At 43.5% G+C, this 24,435-nt stretch overlaps 1 pseudogene; it reads right to left on the bottom strand.

Annotated features, from left to right (window-relative positions):
• Positions 1 to 19,304: 19,304 nt before the first annotated feature.
• LOC138812468 (eukaryotic translation initiation factor 3 subunit J-like) lies at positions 19,305 to 21,809 on the bottom strand (annotated as a pseudogene).
• Positions 21,810 to 24,435: the final 2,626 nt, after the last annotated feature.

Here is a 24,435-nt window from a genome sequence, read left to right as displayed (position 1 = left end):
TCAGTATACTTAGTTAAATCTGGCCATATATCAAATTTAAGCTCATAGTGTCTTTTCTGTAACCCTTTCACATAATCATTTACTCTTCTCCATAGAGGCCTTAACTGTCTCATAAGATCTTTCTTGTTCCTTCTTTAATAGTAAGCACCAAGGAGGCCTAGATCTAGCAAGTCTCTCAGTAAATTAAAGAGAGTAACAGGAAGTTCTTTTTCCTAAGTAATTTACCCAACGGTTGCCATCCTTATCATACACACCTGTAAAAGGCTATGGATCTGGGGGAAGTCTTTGGGGTCCTCTAGATAATGGAGGATCCCACCATTTTCCTCTGATAAGCCATTGCCACCTTTCATCTACCAACCTTTTAGGAATCTCATTTAGCTTTTGGTCTAAATATCCCTCTACATCTTTTTTATCTACAGGATATCTATATGAATCTATTGTATATGCTTTAGGATTAAAGGAAAGTCTCCAATAGCCATACACTCTTTCTGCTCTAGCCTTGCCTACAGCTTCTTGTAAATCTCTTACAAATAATTTCTTTTGTTGAAGTGTCGTTATGAAACCCCCAATACTTTTATATTTATTTATGACTTGTCTACTAGCCTCCATAAGAGGGGCTTTCAGGGTAGCACTTAACTCTGGTGAGTTAGTCATATTCTCAAGACACTCATCAGGTGTTGGAGTCGTCAACACTTTTAAGAAAGAGCCTTGAATAAGGGAACGTTGAGCATGAGTAAGTACAATAAGCAGCAGGAACAGTAAAAGATTAATAGGCACTCCTATACAGCAAAAAAAAAAAACAGGAACAAAACACATCTTTCCCAGGGGCTTGCCAGCCTTTTCCAGGAGGTAGGCCTCTTTGAAGCCCCATTCTCAGATCTGAAAGCAGGTTTCCCATGCTAAGCAGACTCCACCAGAGTAGGCGTGGCAGTTTGTATCTCCTGTGGAGGCATCACACTAATGCCCAGTAAACAAGGCCATCCAGGCACCAGGTGACAGTGACTGGTGTCCACTCGGAGTAGCCTCATCACCCCAAGCCTGCTATACATTGGTGGCTGGGCACTGGCAGCCTATCCAAGATGCCAGACTGCCTCTGGAGACTGTTCCCTGTGAGCAGGATTACGAAACTCTCAACCTTGACAAGCACGTGAGGTAAGAAGAGGTCAGAAGGATTCATTATCCTCTTTACCCCAGCTTTACAGTATTTCCTGGTACACATGCTGTGATTTGAAATGGAGTTGCAACAATACTTTCATCAGGGAACATAGAAACCTAAATGTTTCCTAGAATGACTTTATCTACAATACCCTTAAAACCCCAAACAATTTTTTTTGTTTGGTCGTGAGGCTTGAACTCCGGGCCTGGGCACTGTCCCTCAGCTCTTTAGCTCAAGCTAGCACTCTACCAATTGAGCCACAGAGCCACTTCTGGTTTTCTATTGGTTCATTGGAGATGAGAGTCTCATAGCCTTTCCTGCCTGGGCTGGCTTTGAACCATGACCCTCACATTTCAGCCTCCTGAGTAGCTAGGATTACAGGCATGAGCCACCAGCACCCAGCTACTCTAACATTTTTTACTGATAATTTAGAGAGAGTTCTACAGATAATCTTTTATTTATCTATGTACTTTTGTCTGTCCTGTGGCTTGAATAAAGGCCAGACCATTGTCCCTGATCATTTATGCCCAAGGCTAGGACTCTCATGTCATGAGCCAAACTCTACTTCCACCTTTTTGGGTAGTTTATGAGAGATAAAAATCTCATATAATGGTGCTGAGAAGGTGGCTCCGTGGTAGAGCGCATGCCTTGCATGTATGAGGACCTGGGTTCGATTCCTCAGCACCACATAAGCAAAAAGAAAAAAAGCCAGAAGTGGTGCTGTGGCTCAAGTGGTAGAGCGCTAGCCTTGAGCTGAAGAGCTGAGAGACAGAGCCCAGGCCCAGAGTTCAGGCCCCACGACCGGACCCAAAAATAAAAATAAATAGAAATAGAAATAAATTTTTAAAATCTCATATACTTTCCTACTCAGGTTGGATACTGAACCTAATCATGCTTGGGAGTAGCTTCCTGAGTAGATAGGATGGTAAGTGAGAACCACTGGCACAACCTACAGATGTCTTTTTTGTTTGTTGGGTTTTTTTGGAAAGACAATTGAGAGATTTTTATTTAGATTTTTTTTAATTGTGAAAATATCGTATAGAGGGGTTCCAATTAAATGGGCAAGATAATGCGTACATTTCTTTTCAAGCATTGTTGCTCCTCCAGACTGGAGAGGCCTTGGGATCCCACCTCGGCCCGGGGGAGGGGCAAGGGGGGGGAGGACCCGGGCGCAGTTGAGGGCAGGACGCGCAGCAGAGGAGAAACCCCCTTACCGGCGACCGCCCGCCCCGCACCCGAGCGCCCCCGCCGGCCTTCACCTTCATTGCGCCCCGGCGGCTTTCCCAGGAGCCCCTGACTCGCACTTGCTTTAGACTCCTTGGTCTATGTTTCAAGACGGGTCCAGTGGGTAGCCGACATCGCCGCCCACCCCGTGCACTCGCTCCGCCCAATCCCCTCCCGACGACCCCCCCCCCCCGTCCGCCCCGCCCCGGGACCCCCACGAGAGCGGGAGCCGGGGGTGGAGTTGCAGGTCGCTCCGTGGGAGGGGCGGCCCGGATGCCAGGCGGAATGTAACACCCGGGGGGCCTGAGGTTCCCCGGCAACCCGCCCACACCCCGCCCCCGCGAGAGGGGTGGGGGGGACGGCAACGAACGGGGGACCCCCGAGCCACCTTCCCTGCCGGGCCTTCCCAGCCGTCCCGGAGCCAGTCACCTGGCACCACCATGGTGGCCCCACTGGCCCAACGCCCAGACACCCCCTCCTGCCGGAGGAGGGGGGAGGGCGGGGGACGCAGGAGTGGGTGGAGGGGTCGGGAGGAACGGGGAGCCAGAAAGATCCGGGAAGACCACCAGCACGGCCGGACTCGGGCCACCTGGTTGAATCCTCTGGGCTGACTGCATGGACCCGACCTGTTTACCTCTTAACGGTTTCAGGCCCTCTTGAACTCTCTCTTCAAAGTTCTTTTCAACTTTCTCTTAAGGTACTTGTTGGCTATGGATCTCCTCGGTCTCCTGCCGTATTTAGCCTTAGAGTTTACCACACGCTTTGGGCTGCATTCCCAAGCAACCCCACTCCAGGAAGACCCTGCCCAGTGCGCCTGGGACCTCTACCATCCTTTCCCATCCCCCATCCCCCCACTTCACACACACACACCCACCCCCCTCCCCAACCACAGTTGTAAAATTTGTTTTTTTTTTAATTTTTATTTATTTTTTATTATGAAAATTCTGTACAGAGGGGTTACAATTACATAGGCAAGATAATGAGTACATTTTTAACAAGCCTTGTAGCCTCCTCCTTTGTTTCCCCTTCCCAGCCTCCCCCCGCCCCCCCATCCAATCCTCCACCACCCACCAAAGTTGTAAACTTCGTTTTCAACATGACAACTTGTACTTCTCATTGTTCCAATGGCTCCACCTGTATCCTTATTTAAAGGACTTGTTTTTCCCCTTCCCCTCCACAGATTATAGGGACATCAAATACAGTGAAAGCAGGGGTTATACAGTGGGGGAGGGACATACAAAGCAACAAAGAAATCATATGTTAGAAACAATTGCATGAAAGCAAAAACATTTGAATGCTTACCTTGGGGTTCATTTCACCTAACATCAACTTATCTGAACTTTTCTGCTTGTCTCAGACATATACTAGTTATTGCAAATAAGGGAAACCATGGGACCTATGTTTCTTTGGGCCTGGCTTACTTCACTTCATATAATTTTTCCCAAGTCTTTCCATTTCCTAACTAATGCGGCAATGTCATTCTTTCTGATGGAGGCATAGAATTCCATTGTGTATAGATACCACATTTTCTTGATCCATTCATCTACTGAGGTTCCATATCTTATATCCTATCAGTTTTTTGAAATGACAGGAGTTAGTGTTGCAGTCTTCGCTGTCATCATTTTAATTGCCATTATAATCTTCATTGTTGTGATAGAGGTGATGTAGAGGGGATTACCATTGCATAAGTTAGGCCATGTGTACACTTTTGCTTTGTCACTTGTGAGGTTTCAGGGCCTAGGTTCTGTCCCTGAGATGTGGGGCCCAAGGGTGGCACTCTACCAGTTTTTCCACAGCACCACTTCACTTCCTTCAATATATTTCTTTGAGTACAATGTCACCCCTTGTCTTTCCCTGTTTTCTCCTCCTGTCACCACACATAAGTTTTATACTTCCTATCCACATAGTGTCTACTGCGTACCACTGCTGCATTAGTTCATCCCATAATTGTCATAATTGATAAACTGTCCAGACAGCAGATGATTTTGCTCATCCAACCTCAATGGAAAAGTTTCAGTACTGCCAGATATGATGCTCTGGACACCATAGATACATTTTGAACATGGTAATGGTTGCTTTAAAATTTCTCCATGATAAAAACATTCATCATTTACTTATACTGAATCTGTTGCATAGTGAAGTTCCTGGGTCTATTGAAGTGCTCCTGTATTTTCCTCACTTCTACTCCTGTGATCACTGCATAGGGGAAATGGGTGATATGAAGCCTCTTTTGAATCTTAGTCTCCTGTTCCATTGCCCCAATGTTTTATCCTAGTGCAAGATTCATTTCTGCAGTTACTTTGTGTCCCTTTTTTATTTGCCCCCATAAAATACACTTGTATTCCATTCTTTTGATCACACTATATTGATCCCATTTGATTTCAAAGCCATGCTAAGATAATCACAGGCTAAATACAATGCCTAATCGAGTTTGTAGGATGTGTGTGAAAACATTTTCACAACTTATATATTTGCCACTCTCCTCCTTTGAAGCTTATTTTGATTCTTTACCCAGTAATTCCCCTTCTTTGGAATTTCTTTTCCAGAAGAGTTGAAACTGAACACTTATTACCGTCCTAAGGAAATTTTTTCTGGTAATGCAGTTTGAACTACCTTACATTTCTAGTGAACTAAGGATAAAATGTGTTTTGAAATACAATTTTTGTACTGAGAACTGTTGGCTCATGTCTGCAGTCCTACCTACTAGGAATGTGAGATCTGAGGATGGCAATTAAAGCAAAACATGGCAGGACAGTCTGCAAGACTTAATTCTCAAATAAACCTGCATGAAGATGGAGGTAGAATTGTTAGCCTTGAACAACAAGAAACCTCAGGGATAGCTTTTAGGATGTGAGATGAAACCCCAGGAATTCGTGAACACACACACACACACACACACACACACACACACACACTACAATCTGATGACCTAGAAAAATCCTTATACTGTGCAAATTTCAGTGTAACACAGGCCCACAGTTCTCCTAGCAGAGGCACTAGGACCCATGGTGTGAGCCAGGATTTCCCTTCTATAATCTCATCCATTTCTGTCCTCTAAGATCCTCAGGAGCCCTTGGGATTCCATTCCACAAGAGCCTACCCTAGGTCTGAAACTGATTTTCATCTTCCTCATATGCTTCCTGAAGAACAATTTACAACAGATCAATAATCTAATGCACTGATTTTTCATTCTGGTATCAACTGTCTGGCTGCTCTATGCATCAGACATTACAATGCCATTCACAATGTTCTCGGGTGAATCAATATGGGGGCTTTTCCTCATAGCCCAGCTGTGCATCAGTGTCATGGGGAACTCCCTGCTCTCCATGCTCTATCTGTTCATGTTTGGATTCCAACGTCATCTGAACAAGCTCATCGATGCTATCTTCATGCACCTGACAGTGGACAACATCCTGAACCTCACCTTCACAATGTTGCCAGACATCATGGCATCCTTCCAAGTTCATCATTTTCTGAAGATGTGGGCTGCAAGGTGGTAGTGTACCTCTTCAGATTCACCCAGGCACTTTCCATCAGCACCACCTTGCTCCAGTGTGTGTGGCTTAAATCTAAGTCTTCAGTGTGGATTTTCCCTTCTTTCCTCTTCTTCTGGGTTGTCAATAACACTCATCTATGTCCTGGTCATTAAGGTTATGAAACCCAAAAGCAATTTTACTCTTGCAAGTTCTGGATTTTCCAATGTATATTGTCATACTCAGCAGATAGAAGACAATAGATTATGGTATTGCATCTCTATCTTCTTATTTTGAGATCTTGTGTTTTTAATCCTCATGATCATCACCAGCCTCTATATGGTTACCCTCCTGTACCGACACCACAAGACAACCCAGCACCTCCATAGTCCCAGGCTTGTCTCACAGCCAGCTCCTGAGAACAAAGCCACACACATCATCCTGCTGTTGGTCAGCTGTTTCATGTTCTTCTATTGCTCCAACAACATCATGGACTTTTATTACTTTTACACAGCAGTGAAAATTCCAACACTGGAAGTGATCGTTTGTATTTTATCATCAGGCTACCTAGTCATGTCCTTTTTTTCCTTACTAAGAATAATAAAAGTTTTTCAAATGTACACTCTCCCTTTCATTGGCGGGAAGTACCAGTTGTCATAAAGCATTCAATGGCTAATTAGACAGCCAAAATTTTTGCTCAAAAGCAGTGAAGTTCCTAGTAATGTACATGGGAAATAAAACTGTGTGTTTAAATTGTGTGTATTGAGCACTTGAAGTCTTATTCAACTTCAGACATGCTGTAATTCTTAAACATTGAGGGAGTATGTTTTCTCAAACATTTTATATTTATATCCCCTGTTGTTGCTGTATTTCAGTTTGGTGCCATAGTATTGCATATACATGTATTTGAATTAGGGAAGGGAAGGGAAACAAGAGAATGGTGAGATAAAGGACATGGGTTGAGCCAATGCAACAGCAATATATAGAAGACTGTGTTGGAAATGATCTGTACAAATTTTGGGGGGTGAGGAGGTAGGAGGGAGGGGGATAGAAAGTAGGAGAAAAAGGAGGGAAAGTATAACAAGTTTGTCAAAAAATGTATTTATTACCTTACTGATGTAACTATAACCACTCTGTACATTACCTTGAAAAAATGCACATGTTGGGTTTTTTTTTGTCGGTGGTGAGGCCAGAACTCTGGGCCTGGGCGCTGTCCCTCAGCTCTTCACCTCAAGGATAGCGCTCTACTACTTGAACCACAGTGCTACTTCCTGCATTTTCTGCTTATGTGGTGCTGAGGAAGCAATCTCTGGACCTCATGCATGCAAAGCAAGAACTCTACAACTAAGCCACGTTCCAAGTCCTTGACAATATTTTTTTAAGTTTTTTTTCTCGTTTTTGTCATTTCATGGGGCTTGAACTCTGACCCTGGACGCTGGCCCTCAGCTCTTCAGCTCAAGGCGAGCACTCTACCACTTGAGCCACAGGGCTACTTCTGGTTTTCTGGTGGATAATTGGAGATTAGAGTCTCACAGCCTTTCTTACCTGGGCTGGCTTTGAACCTTGATCCTCAGATCTCAGCCTCCTGAGTAGCTAGGGTTACAGGCATGAGCCACCAGTGCCCAGCTCAAAAAAAAGTTTCATATTGCTTAGTTACTTAAACTATTATTCGTGGGGGACAGGAAATGTGGCTTAGTGGTAGATTGCTTGACTAGCATGCATGAAGCCCTGGGCTCAATTCCTCAGAACCACATACACAGAAAAAGCCAGAAGTAGTATAGTGGCTCAAGTGGTAGAGTGCTAGCCTTGAGCCAAAGAAGCTCAGGAACAAGCCAGGCATTGGTGGCTCTTGCCTATAATCCTTCCTACTCAGGAGGCCGAGATCTAAGGATCCAAGGTCAAAGCCAGTCCAGGCAGGAATCTCCGTGAGACTCATCTCCAATAAACCACTCAGAAAATCGTAAGTGGGGCTGTGGCTCAAGTGGTAGAGTGCTTGCTGGGAGCTAAAGAGCTTAGGAACAGTGTCCAGGCCCTGAGTTCAAGACCCAGAACTGGCCCTCACCCAAAAAAAGATTATTGGTGGGATAAAAGAAATACATTTCCTGTACAGTATAAAAGTTAAAAATAATTTCTGATTTTTAATAAAGACACAACTAGACAGTGTATTTCACCTTGCTTTCCCTTCCTAATAACAGTGCTGTTTGTTATACGGAATTTTATTAAATCACTCTAAGAATGCTGGTTCTCCAATGACAGAGCAGCATCTAGCCACAGAGGAAAAAGTATGTGGCCAAAGGACAGAGCCAGAGCCAGGCACAGGTGGCTCATGCCCATAATCCTAGCTAGTCAGAAGGCACCTTGCTTCTCAGGCACCCTGGGAAGAAAACTTAGTGAACCCTTACTTCTACTAATCACAAGAAAAGCCAGAAATAGTGCTAGGGCTCAAGTGGTAGAGTACTAGCCTTGAGCAAAAGAAGCCCAGGAACAGTGCCCAGGCCCTGAGTTCAAGCCCCAGGTCAGGCAAAAAAAAAAAGTGGATCTTGCAGCCAATGACAAAGAAAATTGTAGCCAGTGACAAAGCAGGATTCAACCATTGACAATCAGGATGCAGTCAACGCAGAGACGTGTATATACCATGACACATATTCTTCCATCTTGTGATCTCCATTGTGGGGAAATCTGTGGGGAACACAGGTAGCAAAGATGGCCCTGAGAGGAAGTTGAGTGGGCAGAGCCGGATTTGTTTAGGTTCAGTGTGTAAACAACTCATGGAAGCTTAGGTGCATGATAAGGTATGGCCTTTCAGTGATTGGTTGGTTGCATTTCCTTCCCTTCCACGCAGTCTTTTGCTTTAAAAGGGGGATACTCCCTGTTAATAAATGAGTTCCTGCTTGGTTTGACTCCCCGCTGGGTCTGATTGTCTCCTGGGCTAAGGGAGGCTGGGGAACCGGCTAGGGGCCTCACTTCACACTTACCTCTCCTAGGACCCCATCCCTCCAAAGACAGATGAAGACCCAACATCTGGGGCCCAACGTGGGGCACAAAAGGAAAAGGTACTGGCCAAGGCTAAGCAGTCTTTCGGGGTAAGTGAAACCCTAAGTATGGGTAATGCTATATCACAAAAGAAGGAGGAGGAGGCAACATTAGGCCTAAAAAGGGTACAGGAGGACTTGAAAAGTGAGAAGAAAAAGGAACAGGTCAAATTCAACCAGGAACGCACTATCTGTGCATGCAGGGGCAGAGGCAGCTACTTAGGTGCCCCTGTTGGTCCTAGGCCCCCTCCCTATTCCCCTGATTGGAAGGGAGGTACGGTGCCCTACAAGACCTGCGAGAGGGACTTGCAAGACCCAGACCCCTACCACATGGAGGGGCCATGGGCTGGGAAAGTAACCTACTCGGAGACCTCCTCTAAAAAGGAAGGGCCACCCAAGAGCCCAGACTCTTGGCCACAGGATTCGCATCCCCAAGCATATCCTGTCAATGTGGCACCAGGGGCTAACAGGCCCTTGGAATGGTATCCATGGAATGCTAAGGATCTTAAAGAGCTCTGCCAGGCAATGGCAGAGGATGGCCCAAACTCTCCCTGGGCCACAACACATACAGGAAAAAGGACTAAACATTCACAAGCACATTTTCTTCAGTGCTTTGCCACCTTGGGTCTACTAGCACAAGTTAAAACCTATAATGGACCCTGTTTTGTCAGTAAAGCAATGTCAGAGTTTTTTGACAAATGGCATATTAATCATACTATAGGAATTCCCTATAATCCCCAAGGCCAAGCAATTATAAAAAGAAATCACCAATGTCTTAAGGAGCAATTAAAACAAAAAGGGGGAGTTAGCCCCCTATATACAGTTAACATTTTCAATTTTTCAAAAGAGGCAACTGACTGAGGACAACTAAACCCTAAGCCCCAAGTGAAAGTCAGGTGGAAGGACCCCCTGACACAACAATGGAGAGGACCTGACCCCCTAGTTACCATGGACAGGGGATTTGGATGCATTTTTCCCATAGGGGAGACAGCCCCCAGTTGCATTCCTGCCAGGAACCTTAAGTTTTTACCCATTTCCTCTATACAGGAGGATGCCTAAGGATAAACTAACCATTCCCCAAGGCCAACCAGCCCTTGAGAAGCTCTTGTGTTCTTTAACAATTGCAGATGGTGATACTCTAGCTGATGGCTGTCCTGACCCTCCCAGTCCCAGCAATGGCTACAGAATCCACTTCAACCTCAACAGGTGACCTGGGCAGTGATCAGCACTGGCAATGCAGAAATCATCAATAACATCACAAGAGAAGCTGTCCCTTCAACCTGGTGGCCTGACCTTCATTTTGATCACCACCCTATGTCATTACCTCTGGACTGTTTAAAACATATTTTTGTAGGAGCTATCTATTTTAATGTTGCCTGTTCTAATTGTTCTTTTACTAATTGCTTGTACAACCACCTTTTGTTATGCGTCCTGTCAATATGTCTAAAACCTGCTCTAGAATAAGCCCCACCTCTGGACTCAAAGTGGCAAAGACTGCTATGCCATCCCTAAAGTTAAAGGGCTAATGACATATCTTGGCCTGGGAATGCTTTTGCTGATGGTTTTTCTATGCCTTCCTTGCATTATACGTGCACTGCAAAACTCTTATGAGCAGCCAGTGACATAAGATCACGCTCCAAGTAAATAAATTTCCCCCGAGAGGAACCACAGCCAGAGACGGGTAAGAGGAGGTGCCAGTCTGACCAACCTAAGACAGGGCCTTCAGCTTTGCTCTGAAGAAGTTCCCGATGACAGGTAAGACAGATAAGGCGATCTACCCAACCTAAGACAGGTGGGTTCGCTTCTTTAAACAAAGAGGGGGGGTTGGGAGCTGACAGTAAAGCTTAAAGGTCATCTTGACCCCTGTGCTCGCTTGAAGGCACGTACAAGGAACTGGCTTACTTGAAAGACACCAGGTGCCCGGGATTGCTTTGCTATGTCTGCAGTTTGTTTTAAATTTTACAGCTTGAGACATTTCTAACTCTAATTATGGTGGGGTTGGTGTTTATTATTGTGCTAGGTGGAGATGAGAGGTAACTGGGACGGGCTCTTATGCACAAGGGCCCTCCTTCCCCCCAGACTTGCCTCCAACCCCCTGCGTGGCCACATGTAATCCTGTTAAAATAACCTTTACAAAGGAGGGGGAAAAGATAACTAACTGGGAGGTGGATCTGCCATTAAAACAAAAAGGGTGAGTATGTGGGGAAATCAGTGGGGAACACAAGTAGCAAAGATGGCCCAGAGAGGAAGTTGAGTGGGCAGAGCCGGATTTAAGTTCAGTGTGTATGCAACTCATGGAAGCATAGGTGCATGATAAGGTGTGGCCTTTCAGTGATTGGTTGGTTCCATTTCATCCCCTCCCGAACAGTCTTTTGCTTTAAAAAGGGGATGCTCCCTGTTAATAAATGAGTTCCTGCTTGGTCTGATTGTCCCCTGGGGTAAGGGAGGCTGGGGAATGGGCAAGCGGCTACACTTCACACTTACCTCCCTCTGGACCCCATCTGTCCAAAGACGGACGAAGACCCAACACTCCATGACTCTACTCTGTGACAAGCAGTGTGGCAAAGGCACAATGGAGATCAGTGTTCTGATTTAGACAACCTGATTTAGGAAACCTTCCAAAACAGGGCTGTGGAGAGAGTAAGTCCCTGCAGGTCCCGTCGTCCATCACCACTGGACTTTCTGGAGAAGTGTCATGAGGAAGAGGGGTGCTGTTCAGTCTGGAGCACACTGGACATTGGGTATTATATTCTATTCTATATTTTGGTCAGAGACCAGGACTGGAACTCAGTATCTGATGCTTTCAGTCATTATCTGATGCTCCACAAGTCCCCTATCCCTCCACTGGACACTCAACCTAGTTTGAAGTCTACTCCCCCTGTTATCCTTCCTGTTCAAGGTTGCTATACTCAGTTGGCTCTCCTGATAGTATGAATTAATCCTTGATTATAGTTTAGACCTTAATATTTACTGTTTGTGTGTGTTTAGCCAATTTGGATCTTTGGAGTGAAATACATTTGATTATCATGTGTGAGCTTTACATTTCCTTACTGTTTTCTATTTTACTTGACACTGACAGTGTTCTTACCATGCTTTGATAGCAGGGAAATTCTGTTTTCATCACCTGAGTTCCCAAGAGTCTCTGCTCTGTTATGAAAATGTTGGAGGAGCCTCTTCATTAAGGGTTTGAGGGGTTTTGTTTGAGTTTCCTTTGTCATTGTGCTGGTCCTGGGGCTGGAAGGGAAGACCAAGTTTGTGTGCCTGAGCTTTTGCACATGACCTATATAATAATTTTTTAATTTTATTTTATTGTAAAGATGTTGTACACAGGGGTTACAGTTACATGAGTAAGGTAATGAGTAAATTTCTTGTTGAGCATTGTTGTAATAATTATTTTAAATTATAGTCACTTAAAAAATAAAATAAACAGGCTGGGAATGTGGCTTAGTGATAGAGTGCTTGCCTGGCATGCATAAAGCCCTGGGTTCCATTCCTCAGTACCACATACACAGAAAAAGCTGCAAGTGGCACTGTGACTCAAGTAGTACAGCTCTAGCCTTGGGCATACAGAGTCTTGGGGACAGTGCCCAGGCCCTGAGTTCAAACCTAGGACAGGCAAAAATTTGAAAAATAATAAAATAGTCTTTCTCATAAAAAAAAAACAAAGCCAGACACGTTCATAACTGAAGACCGTATAAGCTTTCAGAAGGAACAAACATCAATGCTTCTCAGACTACAAAGGGGACCACCTAGACAAGTATGTTACTACACAATGGGAAGAAAGATGACATTGATCAAGCATCTTTGTATTCTTATACTGCCTTGTGGAAAGGCAACTCCTCTATACAACTACTTAAAGATTTAAAAAAAACTAAATAAATAAAACAAATATGCACAAATCAACAATACTTCACATAAAGAGATAAGATCTGAAATCAAACCTTAACATTAACTGCACCCCTCAAAAATACTTTTGAAAAAGAACAGAAGGAATATGATCATATCAATACATGCACAAAAACCCTTTAACAAAATTCAAGAAGACTTCATTTTTTTTATGTCATCATGGGGCTGAACTCTAGGCCGGAGCTCTGTCCCTCAGCTCTTCATCTCAAGGCTAGTGCCCTACAACTTGAGCCATAGTGCCACTTCCAGCTTTTTCTCCTTATGTAGTGCTGAGAAATCAAACACCAGGGCCTCATGCATGTGAGGCAAGCACCCTATCACTGAGCCACCTTCCCAGCCCAGCAAGACTTCATTTAGAAACCTCTGAATGGATTAGAAAGACAGTGGGACATGCCTCAACTTCACAAAGCTTATGTATAATAAATCTATAGTTCACACTGTCCTAAATGGGGAAAATTGAAAGAAGTCTGCATAAGAAAGGAAGGTGAGGGAACTCAGCGATCTCCACTCTGATGCTATGAATATGGACTTGATCTTTCTCCCTCTATTTCACTGAGAAGTTTGATGAGTACCAGTATTAAACTTGAAAAGTCTTGCAAGATTTCAGACATGAATCCCCTCATTCCTGGGCTTTTCCTTTTTGGAAAACTGCTGATTATTTCATCAGTCTCATTGCATATTATTCGTCTGCTTGACTGGTTTATAATTTCCTGGTGCAACTTTAGCAATTTGTATACATTTCTAATTGATTTTCCATCTTATTTGAATATAGGTTTTGAAAGTATTTCCTCATAATCTTTTGGATTTCTTGGGTGTTTTTTGCAATGTTTCTATTAGCATTTCTAATTTGGTTAATTTGAGACTCGTCTTCACTGATTTAGGTAGTGGTCTGTTAAGTTTATTGATTTTTTTTTCAAATGTCACCTTTTGGTTTGTTGATTTTATGCAAGAGTTCTTTTTTTGCCAGACCTGGGGCTTGACTCAGGGCCTGAGCAGTGTCCCTAAGCTTCTTTTGCTCAAAGATAGCACTCCACCACTTGAGCCACAGCACCACTTCCCCCTTTGTTTGTTTATGTGGTGCTGAGGAATTGAATCCAGGGTTTTATGCATGCTAGGCAAGCACTCCACCACTAAGTGACATTCCCAGCCCATATGTACAGTTCTTTTAGTCTCTAGTTTATTTATTTCTCCCCTATATTTTTATCATGGGGTCTGAACTCTGGGTGTGGGTGCTGTCCTTCAGCTTTTCAGCTCAACGTTGGAGCTCTATCACTTGAGCCACAGCACCATTTTTGGCTTTTTCTGCTTATATGGTGCTGAGAACCAAACCCAGGGCCTCATGCAAGCAAGGCAAGCACTCTACCCCTGAGCCACCTTCCCAGACCCCCTATTCTTTACTGTCTCTCTCCATCTGGTAGTTTGGTGTTTGGTTTGTTCCTGTTTTTTAAGCACCATTAGTTGCATCATGAGGTCATTCATTTGTACTGTTTCTCTGTTCTATATTTGCACAATTTGTGCTATGAAGTTTCCTCACAATACTGATTTTGTAGTATCCTTAAGGCCCAGGTGTGATGTGTTTTCATTTTCATTGTTTTTCTTCATTTAAAAATAGTTTCTTGTTCTTGAAGTGTAAAGGTTTCACTTTGATGTGTAGAGATATTCTTCTGGGATCCTGACTGCTACAAAGTCTACAAGTCTCTGTTAGGTGGGTGTGATTCTGTCTGTTGAGACAGGAGATATATTCTGTTCTTATTTTGTTACCTAGTTTTTCAATGTGTATCCAGAGACTTTGAGAAAGGAAAACTTTCTAGCATATCTTATGTGATCGTTTATGACCCCTGTGCTGTGGGGTCCTGGAGTCCCCCAGCCCTGGTGCACCAGATGCTGTACTCTGCAGAGCCAGGACACAGGGTCACCCATGGTGGCAAAGCCCAGTTGGAAAGGCAGAGAGCATTCTCGGTTCTGCTCCAAGCTCAGGATACACCCACGTTGTAGGAACCAACTTTTAATAACCAGCTACATCCTGAATTTGCTTTCTAATGAGTTTGACTTGTATTATTCTAATCCATAACCATAATGTGTTCTCTAACTGATTCCTTCAGCACCTGAGAGACTGATTGGCTCTTCTGTAGGGACTTCAGATTGATGCCCTGTAAACAAGGCGGTCTAGACAGCAGGTGACACTGATTGATGGCCACTGGGAGAAGCCTCATCACCCTGATATGGTACATAGTTGAGGCTGGGCACTGGCAGCCTATCCACAATGCCAGACTGCCTCCAGGAAGCTGTGCCCAGAGAATGAGCATTGCGAAGCTCTCACCTTTGAGAAAGAACATGAGGTAGGAAAAAGTAAGAAGACCTCATCATCCTCTTACCCCAACCTTACAACATTGCCTGCTATACATTGAAACTGGGTAGCAATAATGTTTCCTGAATGGAATGTATAAACTTCAATGTTTTCTAGATTGACTTCATCTGCAGTAACCCAGGAAAGGGGTAAACTTTTTTTCATTTATAAGGTATTGATTGAGCTACAAATGTGATTTATGTATGTATGTATACCTATATAGTTATTTGATTATCAATTGCCTGTCTTGTGGCTTGAATCAGGGTCTGGACACTGTCCCTGAGTTTTTGTGCTCAAGGCTAAGACTCTGTCACATAAGTCACAGCTCCACTTCCAGCTTCTTTGGTAATTTATGAGAGATAAGAGTGTCACAGACTTTTGAAGTCTGTTGGCTTCATATCATAATCCTCATATCTAGCTTCCTGAGTACCTAGGATATAGGAGAGAGCCACTGATGCCAATTTACAGATGGTTTTTTTTTCTTTTCTTTTCTTTCCTTATTTTTTTTTGTCAGTCATGGGGCTTGAACTCTGGGCTTGGCCACTGTCTCTAAGCTCCTCCACTCAAAGCAAGCACTCTACTACTTGAGCTACAGCACCACTTCAGGTGTCCTGGTAGTTAATTGGAGATAGGAGTCTCACAGTTCTGAGCTCTGAGGACCATCATTCTAAAACACTCAGAACAGGAAAGTCAGTGAGACTCTTAGCTCAATTATTCACAGAAAAAAAACTCTAAGTGGTTCTGTGGTAAAATGTTAGTGTTGAAGAAAATTCAGTTTCATGAAGGATCCTTTTCTTTTTCTTTTTTTGTTTTTGCCAATCATGGGCCTGAACTCCGGGACTAGGCGCTGTCTCTCAGCTCTTCAGCTCAAGGGAAGCGCTCTACCGCTGGAGCCACAGCGCCACTTCTGGCTTTTTCTGTTTATGTGATTCTGAGGAATAGAGCCCAGGGCCTCATGCATGCAAGGCAAGAATTCTACCACTGAGTCCCAGCCCCATGAAGGATCTTTTTCTGTCCTTGCACACTGAAGTTGTAGTTTTCTTTGTCTGTTAAATGAGTTTCTGGGAGAAAACAAATGGTTGAGTTTGGTTCCCTGCTCTCCACCTTTTTTTTTTTCTGTTTATGTGGTGCTGAGGAATCAAACCCAGGGCCTCATGCATGCAAGGCAAGGACTGTACCACTGAGCCACATTTCCAGCCCTTGAGTCTTGTTTTTTGATCCATCTGCAGCTCTATATCCTTTGGTTGAGCAATTGAGCCCATCAATACTTGTTACTCTGGGTCCAGGGCTCTGAGAATCAAAGTTTAATAACCAACTGCACCCTGAAGTTTACTTTCCGATGACTTTGACTTGGATACAAAAAACAAAAACAAAAACAAAAACACGTCTTCAAATGGCAAATGTGTTCATCTAATTAATAAACTTAGTGTTTGCTCCTTAACCCCTGTTAGAGTGGTTTGCAGCTCCTGCGGGAAGATTTGATGGATGCCCAGTAAACAATGCCAGCCAGGCAGCAGGTGATGCTGATTGATGTCCAGACATCAATGACAAGAAGCCTCCTTATCCCAAGCCTTCTCTATAGTCGAGCCTGGCCAGACTCAACCTTTCCAGGCTTGCAGAATGCCTCAAGGAAGCTGGGCCTTGTGAGCCAGCTCTCAGCCCTGAGGAGACCACGAGGTAGGAAGAGGTCAGAAAACTTTTCATGATCCCATTTCCCCTGGCTATTGTATGCTATACGTGTTGTGATTTGAAATGAAGTTACACAAATGCTTTCATCTGGGAACACAGAAACCTAATTGGGACTGACTTTCTGCAGTGACCCTGGAAAGCCCTAAAAATATTTTACTCATAACTTAGAGAGTAATCTACAGATGTCATTTGTTTGTTTGTTTGTTTATTCTGGTCCTGGGGCTTGAAGTCAGGGCCTGGGTGCTGTCCCTGTACTGTCATGCTCAAAGCTTGGATTCTATGACATGAGCCCCAGTTCTACTTCCAGCTTGCGTTATAGTTTATTAGAGATAAGAGTCTCAGAGTCTTCACTACCAAGTTTGGCTTCCAACCATGATTCCCCAGCTCTCACCCTCCTGAATAACTAGGATCTCGGGTGTTTGAGCCACCCAAACCCAGCTCCATATCAGATGTCTGTCCTATAACTTATGGATTCTGTGAATGATAGAAATTAGTATTGCATTCTTCCCAATTGTTATCATTGTAATTGTCATTTTATATATATATATATATATATATATATATATATATATATATATATATATATATATATATATAGTCGGTCATGGGTCTTGAACTCTGGGCTTGGCGCTGTCCCTCAGCTCCTCAGCTCAAGGCAAGCACTCTACCACTTGAGCCACAGGCCACTTCTGGTTTTCTGAGTGGTTTATTGGAGATAAGAGTCTAACAGATTTTCATGCCCGGACAGGCTTTGAACCTCGCTCCTCACATCTCATCCCCCTGAGTAGGATTACAGGCATGAGCCACTGGTGCCAGGCTTCATTATTATTTTTTATTGTCATTATAAATGTAATGTACAGACGGGTTACCATTTCACGACTCGGGTAATTTGTATATTTATTTTTTGACAATGTTATCCCTTCCCTCCAAGTTTATTCAAACCATTACCACCCACAAATTGCATACTGCATTACCCACAGAGTCTACTGAGTACCACTGTTACATTTGTTCACATTATAATTTTCATAATGGACACTCAAACTGTCCAAACAGAAAGTCATTGTACTCATCCAACCACAATGGAAGTTTTTCAGTACTTACCTGACATTCTTACCCAGAGACCTGATATGTTTGGACATCATAGAGATTTTCTTTATCATGGCAAGGATAACCTTACCATTTCTGCATGATAAAAATGTTCATCACTTACGCCTACTGAACCTATGGCATGATCGATTTTCTGGATCTGTTGAGAGACTCTGGCATTTTCCTCACTTTTATTCTTGTCATCACTGAATATGGGAAAGGGGTGATGTTGTGCCTAGTTTGAATCTTCTTTTTTACATCCTCACAGTAGTAATTTTATTAAATTAGTTGCCTTATAAAACATTACAGATGTCATAATTGTTAAATAACAATTTACCAAACATGCAGCTTGCTGAGCATGTTTTATAAAGAAAAGGAAATACCAAAACCCCGTTAAAAGTTATTTCAAGCAGCATGTGGATGGCTCACACCTGTAATCCTAGCTATTGAGGAGGCTGAGATCTGTGGATCACGGTTCAAAACCAGCCCAGGCAGAAAAGTCCATAAGACTCTTATCTCCAATTAATCACCAAAAAACCAGAAGCGGTAGAGTGTGCACCTTGAGCTGAAGAGCGCAGGGACAGCACCCAAGCCAAGAGTTCAAGCCCCACCACCGACCAAAACAAAAAAGTTATTTCATTGCAGCCTAGGAGACAAGAGATTTGTTTCTCAGACACTTGAATCAAGCATATAAAAACAGGTAGTTTCCCTCCCTCAGTAGAAATAGTCTGATAAATAAAAACTTAGACAGTCTGTACACTGAGATTCCATAACTTGTCCTGTGATAACAGAGAGGTTTACCTTCTTCAGCTTCAGAGGTGGTTTTGGTCATTAAAATTTTAAGTATCAAACCAGTACTTTTCAGCCACAGTATCTTCACTCTGACATAATCTTCTTCACAATGAACTTAATATCCTCACGCTCAATTCTAAGACAATGCAATTTGAATACTAGATGCACACCACAGGCCCTGGCTGCAAACTGCTTTTCTTGACAAGTATGAAGTCCTTCAAGGAGGTATGGTTACAGCTGTATTACTGAACTGTGCTGGTAAAAATCACACAATTTATTATCATGTTGCAACCTTTGTTTCCAATTTAGTCACTGCTGCTGTGGGATTAGACAGCAACAATGACAACATTATTAGGTTTGTTTTGTTTTTAAACTATGATTTAGTAGCAACTTAATTTCCCAATTTTAACCCCTGGGCAGTAAGTTCCAAATTTCCTTATTGGCACATTAGCACCTAAGGGTCAAGGGATTAAATAACCAGCACCAAAGATAGGGCACTTCTGGTTGTTGCATTTGGCAGAAGTGAAAGGAAAAGAAGTTGTGCTAGATGTTGAAGGGATTGTGGGCAACAGAAAGAAGACACTAGGAGAGAGAAACTGTCACATGAAATCTTCATTGTCTTGTACATATCCTCCATCAAAACCACCATCATCTGCCAGATCATCTCCAAGGTGGCCTTTAACCCCCCTCCAGGAACCACGCCTTTCTTCTTCTTTTTGGCTTTGCTTTGCATTTCTTGCTTCTGTGTTCTCACCACAAAGCACAGTCAATGATTTGGTCATCTTTGCCAAGTCATCAATTTCCAACGAAATTCACACATCTCGAACTAAGGCTTTCAAAAACCTGGCATAATAGAATGACTTTTCTTCCTGTATAATTTTATCTTTTAGTAACTTCCCCAATACTGTGAGATCATCTCTTGAAGATGGGTTCATAGCATCTCTCCCACAAACTGTATCATTCACACCAAACGTTTCTTTTGCTAGTACAAGGTCTGACTCTTCCTGTAGTTTCTGTAGCCGCAGTTTATCTGCTAATTGTTCTTCTGGTGTTAGCACTTGAGGTTCTTCAGATTCTTCTCATCTCCTTTTAATTTCTTCTTGCCTTTTCTTCTGTTGTTCTTTTTTCTTTTATTTTCTCCTCTATTTTTCTTTCTTTCCTGAAATTTTTATTTCTGGTTTTACTTCTGCTGCTTCTTTTGATTCCTCTTCATCATCATCATCATCATCATCAATCATCATCATCATTCCAGTTACCTTTGACCTCCTTGTCCTCGCCTTCCCAGTGGTCTCCACAGGCCAGGTGGCAGGCTTGTGGATGAAGTAGCCTGGGAGCCGCCAAGAGGTGTGGTGGTGAGGTGAGTCACCAGGCTGGCTCTCGTTGGCCCACAAGAGCACGCTGGGACCATCCCTAGTTCCAATCTTAATCTCCTGTTCTGTTGCCTTAGTGTTTTTTTCATAGTGGGAGATTCATTTGTACATTGACTTAGTGTCGATTTTGGTTTTGTCTTTTACCTCGACAAATACATTTGTCTCCCATCATTTTGGTTGTGTTATTCTGATTGCATTTTCTATCAAGGCAAGGCTAAAATAAAAACAGAGTTAAAACAAGGCTCTCTGGAGTTTTTCAGAAAAGCAGGAAGGCATTTCCACCTGTGGTGTGTTTGGCACACTCCTCCTTTGAAGCAGATTTTGATTCCTTACCCAGTAATTTCCCCCACTGTGGAATTTCACCGTAGGAACTATTGCACTTCGAAACATTCCTAGGGTGCTATAAATTTTGTTTCTAGTGCTGGAGCTTGGACTCGGGACTTGTTCCTTTGCTTTACTCTGTATTCAAGATAAGATATGTTTTAAAAATGAGAGGCTATATCTGGGCACTAGAGGCTCACGCCTGTAATCCTAGGTACTCAGGAGGCTGAGATATGAGGATCATGGTTCAAAGCCAGCGCAGGCAGGAATGTCCGTGAGATTCTTATTTCCAATTAACCACCACAAAAACCAGAAATCCTGCTGTGGCTCAAGTGGTAGAGCACTCACCTTGAGCTGAGGAGCTGTGGGACAGCGCCCAGTCCCAGACTTCAAGCCCCATGACTGACAAAAAAAAAAAAGTTGAGTTTTGGAGATCAGGATTCAAAGCCAGCCCATTCAGAAGACTATGTGAGACTTATCTCCAAAGAAACAGCATAAAGATGGAAATGTAGCTATTAGCGCTGAACAATACAAAAAATAAAGTTCATGGATAACACTTAGGCCTTAAGATCAAGCCCCAGGATTTCACACACACACACACACATACACACACACACACACACACACACACACACACACGCACACACACCAATCTGAAGAACAAAGGAAACTCCTTTTAACATGCAAATTTGTCACACAAGCCCACAGTTCCTCCTCGCTGAGGAACTAGGAAGTATATCATGAACAACACGTTGCCATAATCGCAGACATTACTGTCCCCTTAGATCCTGAGGAAGTCTTGGGATTCTGTTCCAGTAGTGCCACCCCTGGGCCTGAAAGAGAACTTCATCTTCTGCATATTCTCCCTGAAGCTCAATTTGGAATGGATCGATAACCAGTGCACTGATATTTCTCTCCTGTATCAACTGTCTGGCTGCTCTATAGATCAAAACATCACAAAAACAATCAGTGCTGTTCTCAGGTGATTCAATATGAGGCTTTTCTTCATAGCCCAGCTGTACATTGGTGTCATGGGGAGCTCCCTGCCCTCCATGCTCTATCTGTACATGATTTTATTCCAACGTCATCTAAAGAGGCCCAGCAATGCCATCTTCATGCATCTAACTATGATCAACTTGCCTAACACCACATTCACAATGGTGCCAGATATAATGGTGACTTCAGAGTCTAGCACTTTCTGGATAATGTGGGCTGCAAAGTGGTGGTGTACCTCTTCAGAGTCACCTAGGCACTTTCCATCTGTACCATCTCGCTCCTCAATGCATTTCAGGACATCACCATCAGCTTCAGCTGTGCCCAGTGCGTGTGGCTTAAATCTAAATCTTCAGTGTGGATTTCCCCTTCTTTTCTCTTCTTCTGAGTTGCCAATATGCTCATGTAGGTCCAGGTCATTAAGGCTCTGAAAGCCCAAAGTCATTTTACTGTTGTTGGTTCTGGGTTTTCCAATGCATATTGCCATACTCGACAAAGAGAAGAAAATAGGTCATGGCATCTTCATATTCTGAGACCTTATGTTTGTAATATTCATGCTCACCACCTGCCTCCACATATTGACACCCCTCTCCCTACACCCCAAGAGAGTCATGTACCTTTACAGTACCAGCATCGCTACCTAGCCATCACCTAGCCATCGCTACCTAGCCTAGCCAAAGCCATCCACATCACCCTGCTTCTCGTCAGCTGCTTCACGTGTTTCTGTTGCTCAACAACATCATGAATGTTTTTCCTTTTACACAGTAGATAAAATGCCAACGTTGGACATGATCATTTGTATTTTATCATGCTGGCCAATCGTGTCCCCTTGTTTCTTCATGAAGTATAATAAAATTCTTTCCAATGTAGCACCTCCCTCTCATTGATGACAATTACCAGTTGTCAGAAAGCATTCAGTGGCTGATTGGACAGCCAAAATCTTTGTTCTAAAGCACAGCAGATTCTACTAATGTACATGGGAAAAAAACTGTGTGGGTATGGAGCATTGAAGTGTAGTTTGAATGAAGATATGCCAGATTATGTTTTTGTTATTGTTGTTGTTGTTTTTGCCAATCTTGGGGCTTGAACTCAGGGCCTGGGAACTGTCCCTTTTGCTCAAGGCTACCACTCTACCACTTGAGCCATAGCACCACTTGTAGCTTTTTCTCTTTATGTGGTAGTGAGGAATTGAACCCCGAGGTTTCATGCATACAAGGCAAGCACTCTACCTCAAGAGCATTTATAAAAGAGAACAGAAATAACATGATCATATCAATGCATGCACAGAAGCCCTGGGACAAAAGTCAACTTCACTTCATAATAAAAGCGCCAAAGAAACTAGGAACAGAAGGGAGGGCATGCTTCAACATCACAAACGCTCTGTGTGATCATCTATAGTTCACCTTGTACTAAATGAGGAAAACTGAAAATGTCTGCATAAGGGAGAAAGGAGGCCATGTAGGCTCTCCATCTCTGATGCCATTTACTTAGTGCCTGGACCTTTAACCAAAGCAATGTCAAAGAAACCAAAAGGACCAAAATAGACTCAAAAGAGAAATTAATCCTATTTGCAGATGCTATGATCCTGTACATAAAACATGAAAAACTCCAGTTGAATGACGCTTTTGTGCTACATGAACTCTAATGGCAAAGCAGCAGGAAACAAGCTAAATATATACTTATTGGAAGCTTTTCTATGCACAAAGAACAAACACTCTGAGTAGCAGTGATTATAACAATGTCACTGAAACTGCTCGCCAAGCTGATATCATAATCATCAGACCCGGGCCAGTGGCTCACACTAGTCATCCTAGATATTCAGGTTTCTGAGATCTAAAAATCAAGGTTCAAAGGCAGCCTATGCAGGCTTATATCCAATAAGCCACCAAAAAGCCAGAATTGGAACTGTTGCTCAAGTGGTAGGGGACCAGCTTTGAGCACAAATACTCAGAGAGAGCACCCAGGCCCCGAGTTGAAGCTTTAGCAAACACACACACACACACACACACACACACACACACACACACACACACACACACACAAGGGTTTCATACAAATGCATGCTAATTACATCTCTCTCTCTCTCTCTCTCTCTCTCTCTCTCTCTCTCTCTCTCTCTCTCTCTCTCTCTCTCTCTCTCTCTCTCTCTCTCTCTCTCTCTCTCTCTCTGTCAGTCATGGGGCTTGAACTCTGAGCCTGGGCGCTGTCCCTCCGCTCTTCAGCTCAAGGCAAGCAATCTACTACTTGAGCCACAGCACCACTTTCAGTTGTCTGGTGTTTTATTGCAGATAAGAGTCTCGCAGATTTTCTTGCCCTGGCTGGCTTTGAACCACCATCCTCAGATCTCAGCCTCCTGAGTAGCTAGGATGACAGGCGCGAGCCACTGGCAACCCCCAATCTCATTTCTCCTTAAATACAGCGTCTTCCAGTGATAAGTTAACACAACATAGTCCTAGTTCATTTTCTATCTTCCTTTTTTGGGCGGGTGGCAGAAGTTTCAGGTAATGGGGGTCTAAACTCTGGGCCTGGGTGCTCTCCCTCAGCTCTTCAGCTCAAGGCAAGCACTCTACCACTTGAGCCACAGCACCACTTCTGCCTTTTGTTTTTTGATTATGTGGTGCTGAGGAATCGAACCTAGAGCCTAATGCACACAAGGCAAGCACTCTACCACTGAGCCACCTTCCCCGACATCATTTTCTATTTTTCTGTGTTAGTCACCATTTTATACAAAGAAGAACACATTGTGATCATGACATCCCAACTTTGGGTGATCAATTAGTGAGCCAAGACAGAGACCCCATGGAGCTCAGTGCCAAGCCATGAATGCTGGGGCTCAGTACTTCCCAGTGGAGGGCACAGTGCTCTCTGAACTCTGCCCTGTGGTGCTCAGGTTATTTCCTACCAGTGGTGTGAGAAGTAACTTTGAATGAGCTCTTGGGATCTCCATTTGACTTTCTTGACGCCACTGGGACTGGGAGAACAGACAGACCTGCATCAGGAGACATGCTGACTGCTCTGGTTCATCACGATGACAAGAAATAAACAG

This window comes from Dipodomys merriami, unplaced genomic scaffold (assembly GCF_024711535.1).
Source record: "Dipodomys merriami isolate MVZ:Mamm:240054 unplaced genomic scaffold, mDipMer1.0.p SCAF_57, whole genome shotgun sequence".
In the NCBI taxonomy this organism is placed as follows: Eukaryota; Metazoa; Chordata; class Mammalia; order Rodentia; family Heteromyidae; genus Dipodomys; species Dipodomys merriami.
The sequence above is the reverse complement of the archived record's forward strand: the minus strand, read 5'-3'. Positions and strand labels throughout refer to the sequence as shown.